This window comes from Cynocephalus volans, chromosome 5 (assembly GCF_027409185.1).
Source record: "Cynocephalus volans isolate mCynVol1 chromosome 5, mCynVol1.pri, whole genome shotgun sequence".
Lineage (NCBI taxonomy): Eukaryota > Metazoa > Chordata > Mammalia > Dermoptera > Cynocephalidae > Cynocephalus > Cynocephalus volans.
In genome coordinates this window covers 7,429,764-7,441,425 of record NC_084464.1, presented here as the reverse complement: position 1 = coordinate 7,441,425, position 11,662 = coordinate 7,429,764, and the positions used below count along the sequence as shown (strand labels likewise).

Here is an 11,662-nt window from a genome sequence, read left to right as displayed (position 1 = left end):
GCACAACACAAACACACATGCACACACATTCTGTGACACCACAGCTCAGCCACTCCCTCCCTCAGAATCCCCTTCTCTTCTGGCTTCTGGGCCCACTCTTCTCTGGTTATGCTCCAACCTCCCCAGCCTCTCCTCTCCCACTCCCCTTCCTCCACCCCTCCCATAAGCCCTGGTGTTTCCAGTAGAGTTCCGCCCTCGCTGTCCACACCAACAGCTTCACGTACCACCTACACACCAAGGGTGCCCAAATCTGCAGGCCTCTGCAGCCTAGACTCCTCTCAGGCTCTACCAACCCTTCCCGGGCCATCTCATTCACTGCTGTCACTTTCCTCATCCATGAGGTGCCCAATCACTCCCAAACCCAGCTTTTGTCTCCAGCCTCATTACTGAGCCCTAGACCCACAAGTCCAAATGCCCCCCAGGTGTTGCCATGGAGATGGTAATGGTCCCCCAGTACCTAAAACACTGCATGGCCAACACCACCTCCACTGAATGGTTCCATGGCCCCATAGTTATTCAACTAGGAAAAACGGCAGTCACGATCCACATATCTGTTCAAGCAGTGTTTGTGGAGCACTCGCCATGTACCAGGCTGTCTGTACAGGACAAGGTGTGAGTAAACAAAACAGAAACTGTTCCTGCCTCCAGGAGACTTGCAGACAGTCACCCAGTCCTGTCAAGTCTACTTACCAGTCTCTCAGACAATCCACCTTCCTCCATCCCCATAGCCACTATCTTAGTCCAGGGCACTATGCCACACTGGAAAGAGAGCAGCAGAGCTCAAACCCCAGCTCTGAGGTATATGAGCTGTGTGACCTTAGGCAAGTCACTTCCTCTGTCTCTGTTTCCTCATCTGGCAGGTAAAGGTGATAACAGTACCTACCTCACAGCCCTGTTGCAAGGAGTAAATGAGACATAAAGCCCATATGTCCAGAACATAGCAAGCAATCTGCAGACACCTATGCCGACTGCAGTCCCTAAGTCTCCTGCAGCCTCATGTCACAGCCCGCCCCAAGTGCCACCACCTGCAGCTCCCCAGAAGCCCAGGATCTCGCCTACTCTCCAGCCTTTGTGTATGCTTTTCCAGCTGCCTCGTGCCCTGGCTTTCTCCTTCTCTTTCCCAAGGCTCAGCTCAAGAGCCACCCACACACACCCCCAGGCTGAGGCAGCCGCGCTCCCCTGTTCTCCCTCCTCTGGAGCCCACCGCCTCATCCCACTGAACTGGAATCACTGCTGCCCTGGTCTGTTTCCCCTGCTGGACTGTGTGCTCCTGGGAGAACACTGTGCCCAGACCTTGGAACCAAGCACTGCATACATTGGGGGCTCAATGAATACTTAACAACAATCAGGAAAAACATAAGAAATATAAGGAGCCAAATTTCAACTTGCTATAACCAAAAAAACAAAACCTTCCTAAGAATAAGGCTACGCTTGTCAAGCATTCCCTGTATGCCAGGCTCTGCGCTAAGCTTTGGACACACGTATGTAATCTAATGCTCACAATGATCCTGTGATGTGGGTATTTTTATTCCTGGTTTACAGGTGAAGGGACAGAGGCTCAGGAGGTTTTTAAAATTTTCACAGCTAATAAGTGGTAAAGTCAGGATTCAGACTCAGGCTACAGAACCCACCCTTCAGCCAACCCTACACTGGCTCAGAGCTCAGGACAGAATGAGCCGGCTCTCTGATCTAAGAGAGCACCTTCCCTGATAACCCCATGGCCTCTGTTGGGGTATTAGGCAGGAGCTTCCTTTAGAAACAAGACTAAATTCTCTGAAGGTCCCTTCTTATTCCAAGGCTCTAGGAGTCCATAATTTCATAAACTCTTTCGGTTGCTCATCTTGGTTTCCCACACAGCGTTAGGCTGAGCAGAGAAAGCACATGATAAAAGTGGTCTGAACGAATGAATGAATGGATGGATGGATAATGACTCATTTTGTACATGTCCATATCAGTTTTAACATTCCCAACCCCCTTTTGGCTGGGCTCAGGGTCATAATCCAATGGGTCCCAGGGAATGCAGAGAAGGGGGTACCCCGGCCCCCCACAGCACCTCCTGCCAACCCCCACGGCACTGTAGCAGGGCTCTCACCAGCACAGGTGGTCCATCCGGCACACACTGCGAAGGTCCAGGCAATTGGGCTTCTCCTTGTCCTCATAGGAGCAGCTGGGCAGGATGGTCTGCCGGTGACGCTCAGCGCACGCCTGGTCTTGGCAAGAGCAGAAGAACATGCGGTAGGTGTACTTGCTGGGCACGCGGTCAAAGAACTGGTGCAGAGCCTTGTGGCACTTGCGGCGGTTGCAGCTCTCGGTGGGTGAGATCTCGTGGTTGCAGATGGAGATGTAAGAGGAGTGCAGCTTCTTGCAGTTGTCGTTCAGGTTGCAGGCCTTGGCAGCATCCAGGCAATGGTTGCTCTTGGCGCTGACCACCGGCTCCGCCCCTGTCCCTGCAGAGGGAAGGAGAGAGCAGGTCAGAGGCCAACACAGGCATGGGGAGGACACAATTGCCCACTCACTGGGAGACCCCTCCCAGCATTCAGTATGCTTTCACATGCCCGCTCCTTGCCTCAGTTCACTAATCTGTGAAGTGGGTTGTGCTGAGGATTCAGTGAGTTAATATACAGGGCCACACTGTACTCAGGACAGTGCCTGGCACATGGTAAGCTGCACATATGGTCACTGTTGCAATGATGAGTGTTAATACAAAATCTTACTTAAAATTCATCACAAGCCTAACAGGCAAGCAACTAGACGTGCATGGCCCTGTGGACAAATGTGGGAAATAACGTGACTGGCTCAAGATCACACGACCAGGGAGCAGCTGAGCCAAGACCAGCCTAGGGCCCGTGAGCACCTGCCAACAGCACACCAGCACGTGTGGTGGGACAATTGTCATGATGGGAGCTACAGCAGCCAGGGTACAAACAGCACCAGAACCAACATCCTCACCCCACCACTATGACCACCAGAATTGCCCCTCCACATGTCAGATGCCCCCCTGGGGAGGAGGGGAAGGGATGCTGCTACTGCCACCCTGGGCTGGGAGTCCTGCAAGCATGAGGTCAAAGCTAAAGCCCAGCCTAGGACCCCGACATATGACTCTGATGAGCACATAACCAACCAAAGGGCAGATGTGCTGAGACTTTGGTGGCATTAGTGCAGTGGGTTTTGTGTTTTGAGTTTTGTGCCATGGCTCACGGGGTAGCATGGCTTGAACACAGACATTAAACCCCACTGGGCAGAATTTTGGGGAAGTGCCACATCCCCTCCATGGTGGCTACCCCCACCATTCCACAAGCTTCAGCTATTCTGAGGGGGCACACACACAGGGACCACCAAATGCTCCACCACCAGCCAATTCCCACCAACAGAGCATCTCTTGTCAGACCTGATCACAGGTAGAGGGAGGGAGGCAAGAATCCAGTCTGCACATGCATTCCTTAGATGTTCTGGCAAGAGCTGGATGGGAGATCATCTAACCCAACCCCCTTATTTTCCAGATAAGGAAACTGAGGCCCTCAGTGGGCAAGGGGCCTGCCCAAGGTCACCCAGCACATGGGCAGCAAACCAGAGCAGGCATCCAGATCACACCCAGCATGGTGGGATGCCAGGGAGAACCATTGGCCTAGGGTTTAGGATGAGCCATAGCCTTTTCATCCATGTTCATGAACCCTACAAATGCTTTTCAGTATTTCTTGAGCATCACTCTCTCCGTGCAAAGCCCCACCACATGGTAGGAAGGACTCCGGATGGCACAGGCTGAGGCCAGTCACCACCCATAGTGGGCCCAGTGACTGAGCATTTCCAACACTATCAAGTCTCACCTCTACACAGCCCTGTGCTGGATATAAAAGTGTAAGAGGGGGCCCCACTCTGGAAGAGCTCACAACTCCAGCTGGGAAACCCACAGTGTTCAATTCCTGGTCTTGTGTGACCTGGGGCAAGTGACTGAATCTTTCCCTGCTTCAGTTTCCTTGGCTGAAAAACAGGACCCACTGCATAAAATTGTTGTGACCATGAACTGTAGCTCAGGTGCTCCTCTTTCCCCCCGATGTCATGATTTTGTCCTGTCTACTAGATCATTCCCACCCACTATTAGATCATGCATCTTTAATTTTTTTAAAAAGACCTTCTCATGACCATGCATCCCCCTTAAGATATCATCCCATTTTTCTGCTACCTGTTAAAGCAAAACCCCTCAAAAGACATGTCTATACCAGCTGTCTCATCCTCTCCTCCCATTCTCCCTTGAACCCATGTCAGCTTTGGTGTATGTCCCCACTCTTCACATCAGTGATCAGGAATCCCCAGGCCTGGTGTCCCTCAACCCATGAGCAGCACTGGACATGGCTGACTGCCCCTCCTTCCCGACCCCCTTCCTCACTTACCTTCCACTCTCTGCTGGTCTCCCTGCTGCCTACCTGCACTCTCCTGCTCAGCCTGCTTTGCTGGTTCCATCTGTGCTACCCAGGGTTCAGCCCTCTTGTCTATATACACTCACTCCATAGGGTTCTCAGCTCATCTCATGGCCTTAAACATCATCAATAAGCTTCTCACTCCCAGATTTATATCCCCAGACCAGACCTCTCCCCTGAACCCAAGACTCTTGCATCCAACTGCTTACTGGACAACTCTCCCTAAAACCCCAACAGCTGCATCTCAAACTTAACCCCAGATTTTCCCCAAAGGCTACCCTCCACCCCTGACAGTCTTCCTCATCCTGCTGAAAACAACTGCATCCTTCCAGAAGCCAAAACTCTTGGCACTTCCTTGGCTCCTGTCTTGTTCACAAACCACATCAGGAAAAGCCACCAGTTCTAATCCAACCACTTCTCACTACCCACTGCTGCTACCACCATGATCCAAGCCACCATCACCATGTGCCTGGTAAAAGCCTCCTTCCCAGTCTCCCTGCTCTACCTTTGCCCCACTCCCTACCCCCTCTTCTCTAATCACAGCAGCTGGAGTGAACCTTCTAGTACCTAGGGCAGAGTGTTTGTGGGCCCCAAAGTATCCACACTGGCTTGCCCATGTCACTCAGAGGCCTTTGTATGGCCCACAAGGCTCTATATTTGTGCTGTCCAATATGGTGTCTGCTAGCCACACATTGCCATTGAATGTAAAATGTGGCTAGCACATTTCCAATGTGCACACAAGATATGGAGAGACACACCAGATTTTGAAAGCTTAGTAACAAAGAAAATCAGGTGAAGTATCTCAGTAATTTTTTATTTTGATTACATGTTAAAGGGATAGTATTTTGGATATATGGTGTTAACAAATGTACTATTAAAATTAAGTTCACCTATTTATTTTTACTTTGTTAAGGTAGCTATAGAAAATTTAGAATTACATACATCAGTGAAACGTATTGAATTTCTGTTAGCCAGCACTGCTCCATATGACCTCACCTCCTTCCCACCACCCCCACCTCTGGCTCACTCTCCTACATTCCAGCCACACTGGCCTCCTAGATCTGGAACATGCCAATCCTGGCCTGGGCTCAAGGCCTTTGCACTAGCTGAATAGTATCCCATTATGTATATATACCGTAGTTGTTTTTAACTATTGATCCAGCCACTGCTGCTGACAGGGGAGGCACTCAGGCAGGCAGGAGAACAGGCCAGCCACCCGCCAGACCCCTGCCCCACCCACACAGAAGGCAGGACCCTGCATGCTGCACCACTGCCATGAGGCTTCACACAGCTTCCAAAGAAGTAGTCTGTAACAGCCACCACCTCCTATTATATAAAGTAATACTGTTATATTAGTATAACAATAGCTAATACTATTGCAAGGACAGCTCACTGCCTTAACATCCACAACCACTGTGTAGATGGACCAATACATATTTGAATTCACTGACACAAGGAGAATCACTGGAGGACCCTGGAAAAAGATGAAGAAGTCTTTCTCCTTAAAGTTCACTCCACAGTAATAGAAGAAGCAACTGATCTAACAGGTGACCAAAAATCAATGTAGAGGGCCGACCCCGTGGCTCACTCAGGAGAGTGCAGCGCTGGGAGTGCAGCAGCGCTCCCGCTGCAGGTTCAGATCCTATATAGGGATGGCCGGTTCACTCACTGGCTGAGCGCGGTCACAAAAAAAAAAAAGGACAAAAAAAAATCAATGTAGAGATACTATAAATATTTTAAAAATCAGAAAATATGACACGACCAAAGGAATTCAGTAACTCTCAAGTACCTGACCCTATAGAATAGGTGACCTTTGAAATGACTGAAGAGGAAATTTGAATAACTATCTTAAGGAAACTCAATGAGATAAAAGAGGACTCTATAAGACAACACAATGAAATGAGAAAAAATATCCAGGATATGGAGGAGGAAATTTAAAAAGAGATTAATACCTTAAAAAAGAATGTAGCAGAACTCCTGGAACTTAAAGATGCATTCAATGAAATAAAAAGAACACAACCAAGAGCTTAAGCAGCATATTAGAAGAAGCTGAAGAAAGAATATCTGAACTCAAAGATGATCTTTATGAAATAACTCAGGCAAACAAGAAAAAGGAAAAAAAATTTTTTTTAAATGAAGCATCTCTAAGAGAACTAGCACACAACCTTAAGTGCACAAACATCTGAATCATGGGTGATCCAAATCATGGGAAGATCCAAATAACAAAAACCAGAAATGAAAAAGGAGACATTACAATTGATTTTGAAGAAATACAAAAATCATTAGAGACCATTATAAACAACTCTATGCCAACAAATTTGAAAACTTGGAAGAAATGAATAAATTTCTGGACACATACAAACTACCAAGACTGAACCAAGAAGACACAGAAAACCTGAACAAACCAATAACAAGAACAAGATTGAAGCAGTAACCAGCAATCTCCCAACAAATAAAAGCCCAGGACAGGATGGCTTTACTGCTGAATTCTACCAAACCTTTAAAGAGGAATTAATACTAATTCTCTTCAAACTAGTCCATAAAATTGAAATGGAGGCCACTCTCCCAAACTCATTCTATGGGGCCAGTATCACCTTGAAACCAAAACAAAAGATACAACACCAAAAGAAAACTACAGACCAATATCTCTGATGAACATAGATGCAAAATTCCTCAATAAAGTACCAGCATTCAGAATACAGCAATACATCAAAAAAATTATACACCATGGTCAAGTGGGATTCATCCCAGATATGCAAGGATGGTTCAACATATGCAAGTCAATAAATCACATCAACAAAATCAAGGACAAAAACCATATGATCATCTCAATAGATGCAGAAAGAGCATTTGACAGAATTCAACATACCTTCATGATAAAGACTATCTACAAATTAGGTATAGAAGGGAAATATCTCAACACAATAAAAGCCATCTACGACAAGCCCACTGCCAATATCATCCTGAAGAGGGAAAAACTGAAGGTTCAAGGTTCAGGAACGAGACAAGGATGCCCACTCTCACCACTCCTATTTAACATAGTACTGAAGGTACTAGCCATAGATCAGGCAAGAGAAAGAAATAAAGGGCATCCAGATTGGAAAAGATGAAGTCAAACTGTCCCTATTTGCAGATGACATGATTGTATATATAGAAAAACCTAAAGATTCTATCAAAAAACTCTTAGAACTAGTTAAAAATTTCAGAAATGTTGCAAGATACAAAATCAATGCCCCCAAATCAGTTCCATTTATAATCTCCAATAATGAGCTAACAGAAAGAGAAATTGAAAAGTAACCCCATTTACAATAGTCTCCAAAAAATTAAAATACTGAGGAATCAATTCAACCAAGGAGGTGAAAAATCTCTACAATGAGAACTACAAATCTCTACTAAAAGAAATTTTAAAAGACACAAAAAGACAGAAAGACATTCCATGCTCTTGAATTGGAAGAATTAACACTGTGAAAATGTCTACACTACCCAAAGTGATCTACATATTCCATATGCAATATCCATCAAAATACCAGTGACATTCTTCACAGAAACAGAAAAAACAATCTTAACATTCATAAGGAAAAACAAAAGACACCAAATAGCCAAAGGAATCCTGAGGGGGGGAAATGGAGCATAACACTACCTGACTTAAAATTATATTATAAAGCTAGAGTAACCAAAACAGCATGATAATGGCAAAAAATAGACTCTTGGACCAGTGGGCCAGAATACAGAACCCAGAAATCAACCCACAGACTCACAGCCAATTGATACATGACAAAGGCAACAAAAACATACATTGGGGGAAAGACTGCCTCGTCAATAAGTGGTGCTAGGAAAATTGGGAATCCATATGCAGAAGATTGAAACTGGACATGCACTTCTCACCAATACTAAAATCAACTCAAAATGGATTAAAGACTTAAGTATAAGACCTGAAACTGTAAAACTACTAAGGGAAAATATAGGGAAAACATTTCAAGAACTAGGACTGGGCACAGACTTTATGAACAAGAGCCCAAAAGCACAAGAAACAAAAGAAAAAATAAAATAGGATTACATCAAACTAAAAAGCTTCTGCACAGCAAAGGAAACAATCAACGGAGTGAAACAGCAACCTACGGAGTAGAAGAAAATATTTTCAAACTATACATCCAACAAGAGATTAATATCCAGAATATACAAGGAACTCAAGCAATTACACAGCAAAAAATATATATATACCCAATTAAAAAATGGGCAAAGGAGCTGAATAGACATTTACCAAAGGAAGACATATAAATGGCCAACAGGCACTTTACGAAATGTTCAATATCACTAGTCATCAGTTAGTCAAAGGTGTAAGCAAAAAGACAGAGAACAACAAATGCTGGCGAGGATGTGGAGAGAAGGGACCGCTCCTGCACTGGTGGTGGGACTGCAAATTAGTACAGCCACTACGGAGAACAGTGTGGAGGCTTCTCAGACAACTACAGACAGATCTACCTTATGATCCAGCAATCCCTCTTCTAGGTATATACCCAAAGGAATGGAAATCATCATGTCAAAGGGATACCTGCACTCCCATGTTCAACGCAGTTCTACTTACAATAGCCAAGATTATGGAACCAACCTAAGTGTCCATCAACGGATGACTGGATAAAGAAAACATGGTATATATACACCAGGGAATACTACTCTACCATAAAAAAGAATGAAATTCTGCCATTCGCAGCAACATCGATGAGCTTGGAGAAAATTAGGTTGAGTGCAATAAGCCACGCACAGAGGGAAAAATATCACATGTCCTCACTCATAAGTGGGAGCTAAGAGAGAAAGAAGGAAGGAAAGAAAGACCACGGTGGTGTGTTGGGCTTGCAGAGGGAGAGAGCACACCTAGAATTGCGGGATAGGGTGGGGTAGGGAGGTCGGAGATTAACTGGGTGGGGGACATGGGGAATAAATGCAATTTGTGGTGAGGGGCATGCTGATAATGCAGATCTTACCATCACATCTTGGGCACAAATGGTGACGGTCAGCTTCGTACTGCATGAATATGCATAACTAATAAAATTTTAAAAAATAAAAAAATAAACCATTCATCCATTGATGGGCATTTAAAGTGACTCTGTCTCTTGGCGATTGTGAATAGTATTGAGATGAACTTGGGAGTGCAGGTGTCTTTTTGATACATTGATTTCATTTCCTTTGTGTATATACCCACTAGGATAGCTGGGTCATAAGACAGGTCTATTTTTAGTTCTCTGAGGAAGGCCTGGGAGGCTATCTCCCACCCCTACACTTGCCTCAGGCAACTTTCCTCATTTCCTTTAAGTCTCTGCTCCACATGTTACCTTCTCTGTTTTTCCTGACCACTCTCCTCATAATAACAGCCCCCCACATGCACTCCACTTATCCCTACACTGATCTGTTTTTCCTGCAGCACTCACCACCTGCCACAGTGTATATCGCTTACTAATTTGTTTGTATCCAATATCAGCTCCATGAAGGCAGGAGCTTTGTCAGTGGTGCTTGCTGCTCTGTCCACAGTATCCAGTGCCCGATACATGGATGCTGAGTAAGTATTTGATGAGTGACAGAATCAATGTACTTAGGACAGGGTCTGGTTTATAATAAGTGCTCACAGATGTGGACTAATACTATTAAGGACGCCAAACCGAGCAGGTGACTGTGGTCGATACAAGACCATGTATGATAAGTTATCAATGTGGGGCCCAGAAGTAGCTCAGAAGTAACAGATGGCAGATGATGGATGAAGACTGAGCCGCTCACCCCAGCACCTGATCTAGCCAGTGACAGCCCTAGAAAGGCAAAGAGAAAAGTTCCCTGTGCGTGCTGTAAAATTAAAAGGGGGGGGGGAGTACATCCAGACAATAGGCTGTTATTCTGTGATGAAAGGAAATAAGCTATTGAGCCATGAAAAGTCACGGAGGAGCCTTCCATGAAAGAAGCCATATGCCACACTGTATGCTTCCAGCTATGTGACATTCGAAAGGAAAACTAGGGAGACAGTAAAAAGATGAACACTTGTCAGGAGTTAGCAGGGAGAGAGGGATAAACAGGCAGAGCAGGTGGTGTTTAGGGCAGTGAAAATACTCTCTGTGATACTATAACGGTGGATACATGTCGCCATACGTTTGTCAAAGCCCACAGAACCGAGAGTGAACCCTAATGTGACCTATGGGCTATGGGGGATAATGACATGTCAATGCAGGTTCATTGATTACAAAGCTCTGGTGGGGGACATGACAGTGGGCCAGGCTACGCATACGTGGGGGCGAGAGGTAGATGGGAAATCTCCATACCTTCTTGTCTATTTCGCTGTGAACCTAAAACTGCTCTAAAAAAAATTAAGTCTAAAAAAAAGAGAGCATTAGGGACAATTAAAGCAGAAAAAGAATCGAGGTTTGTTTTCCTCATCAATGAATTAACACATCTTTATTGAGGGCCTACTCTGTGCCAGGCACTTCCCCAGACACTGAGGGGCTGCAGCCTTGCCTAAGACTCAGCAGAGGACAGAGAAGCAGCCGGTGCCAGGACTGAGTTCTGTGTTGGGAAGTCAGGGCACAGAGAAGAAAGTGTCCTGCCCAGACCTAGGGGTCATGGCAGCAGGGACATCACTGTAGAAACTACAGAGCCAGAGGAAGTGAAGAGGGCAGAAAAGGGACCGCAGACAGAAGGAACAGCAGGGGCAAAGCTGGGAAGGACTGAGAGAGGGAAGGGCGAGAGAAGACGCCAAAGAGCTAAGCAAGGGCCCTCCCCAAGCAACGCCCTGAGCTGCTACCAAACTGTGCAGGACCCCAGGACTCTGGTCAACACAAAGTCTACTGGGGGGACACTGCCTCTGTGGGAGGGGTTCTCCCACACCAGCTGTCCATGCCCCCGTCACATGCTGTCTGGGGGGCGGGCAAGGTGGAGGAGGGACGACCAGGAGGGACTCCAGAGAGGAGCAGGGCGACGACTGCCAACAGAACAGCAGCTAATTTAGACCTGTGGTCGCTTCTGGGATCCCAAGTGCTTGGTCCTGCTCTTCCCAGCATGTTCCTGAGCTAATGCCCCTGTAATTACAGCCTCGGTGGCTTCTCTTGGAGCTTGAATAGTGAAAGCTTCTGCTGGGGGGCTGGGAAATGTAAACCCCTGGGCCAAAACTTGGTAGATTTCCCAGGGAAAAAAAAATCAAGACACATGGCAAGAGCAACAGCAACTGCCTGGCTACGTCCCCTACAATCCTCCATGGGGGAGCAGCAGTG

At 46.3% G+C, this 11,662-nt stretch overlaps 1 pseudogene; it reads right to left on the bottom strand.

The window, feature by feature from the left end:
* Positions 1–2,088: 2,088 nt before the first annotated feature.
* Positions 2,089–11,662, bottom strand: part of LOC134378237 (GDNF family receptor alpha-2-like) — a 36,913-nt pseudogene continuing 27,339 nt past the window's right edge.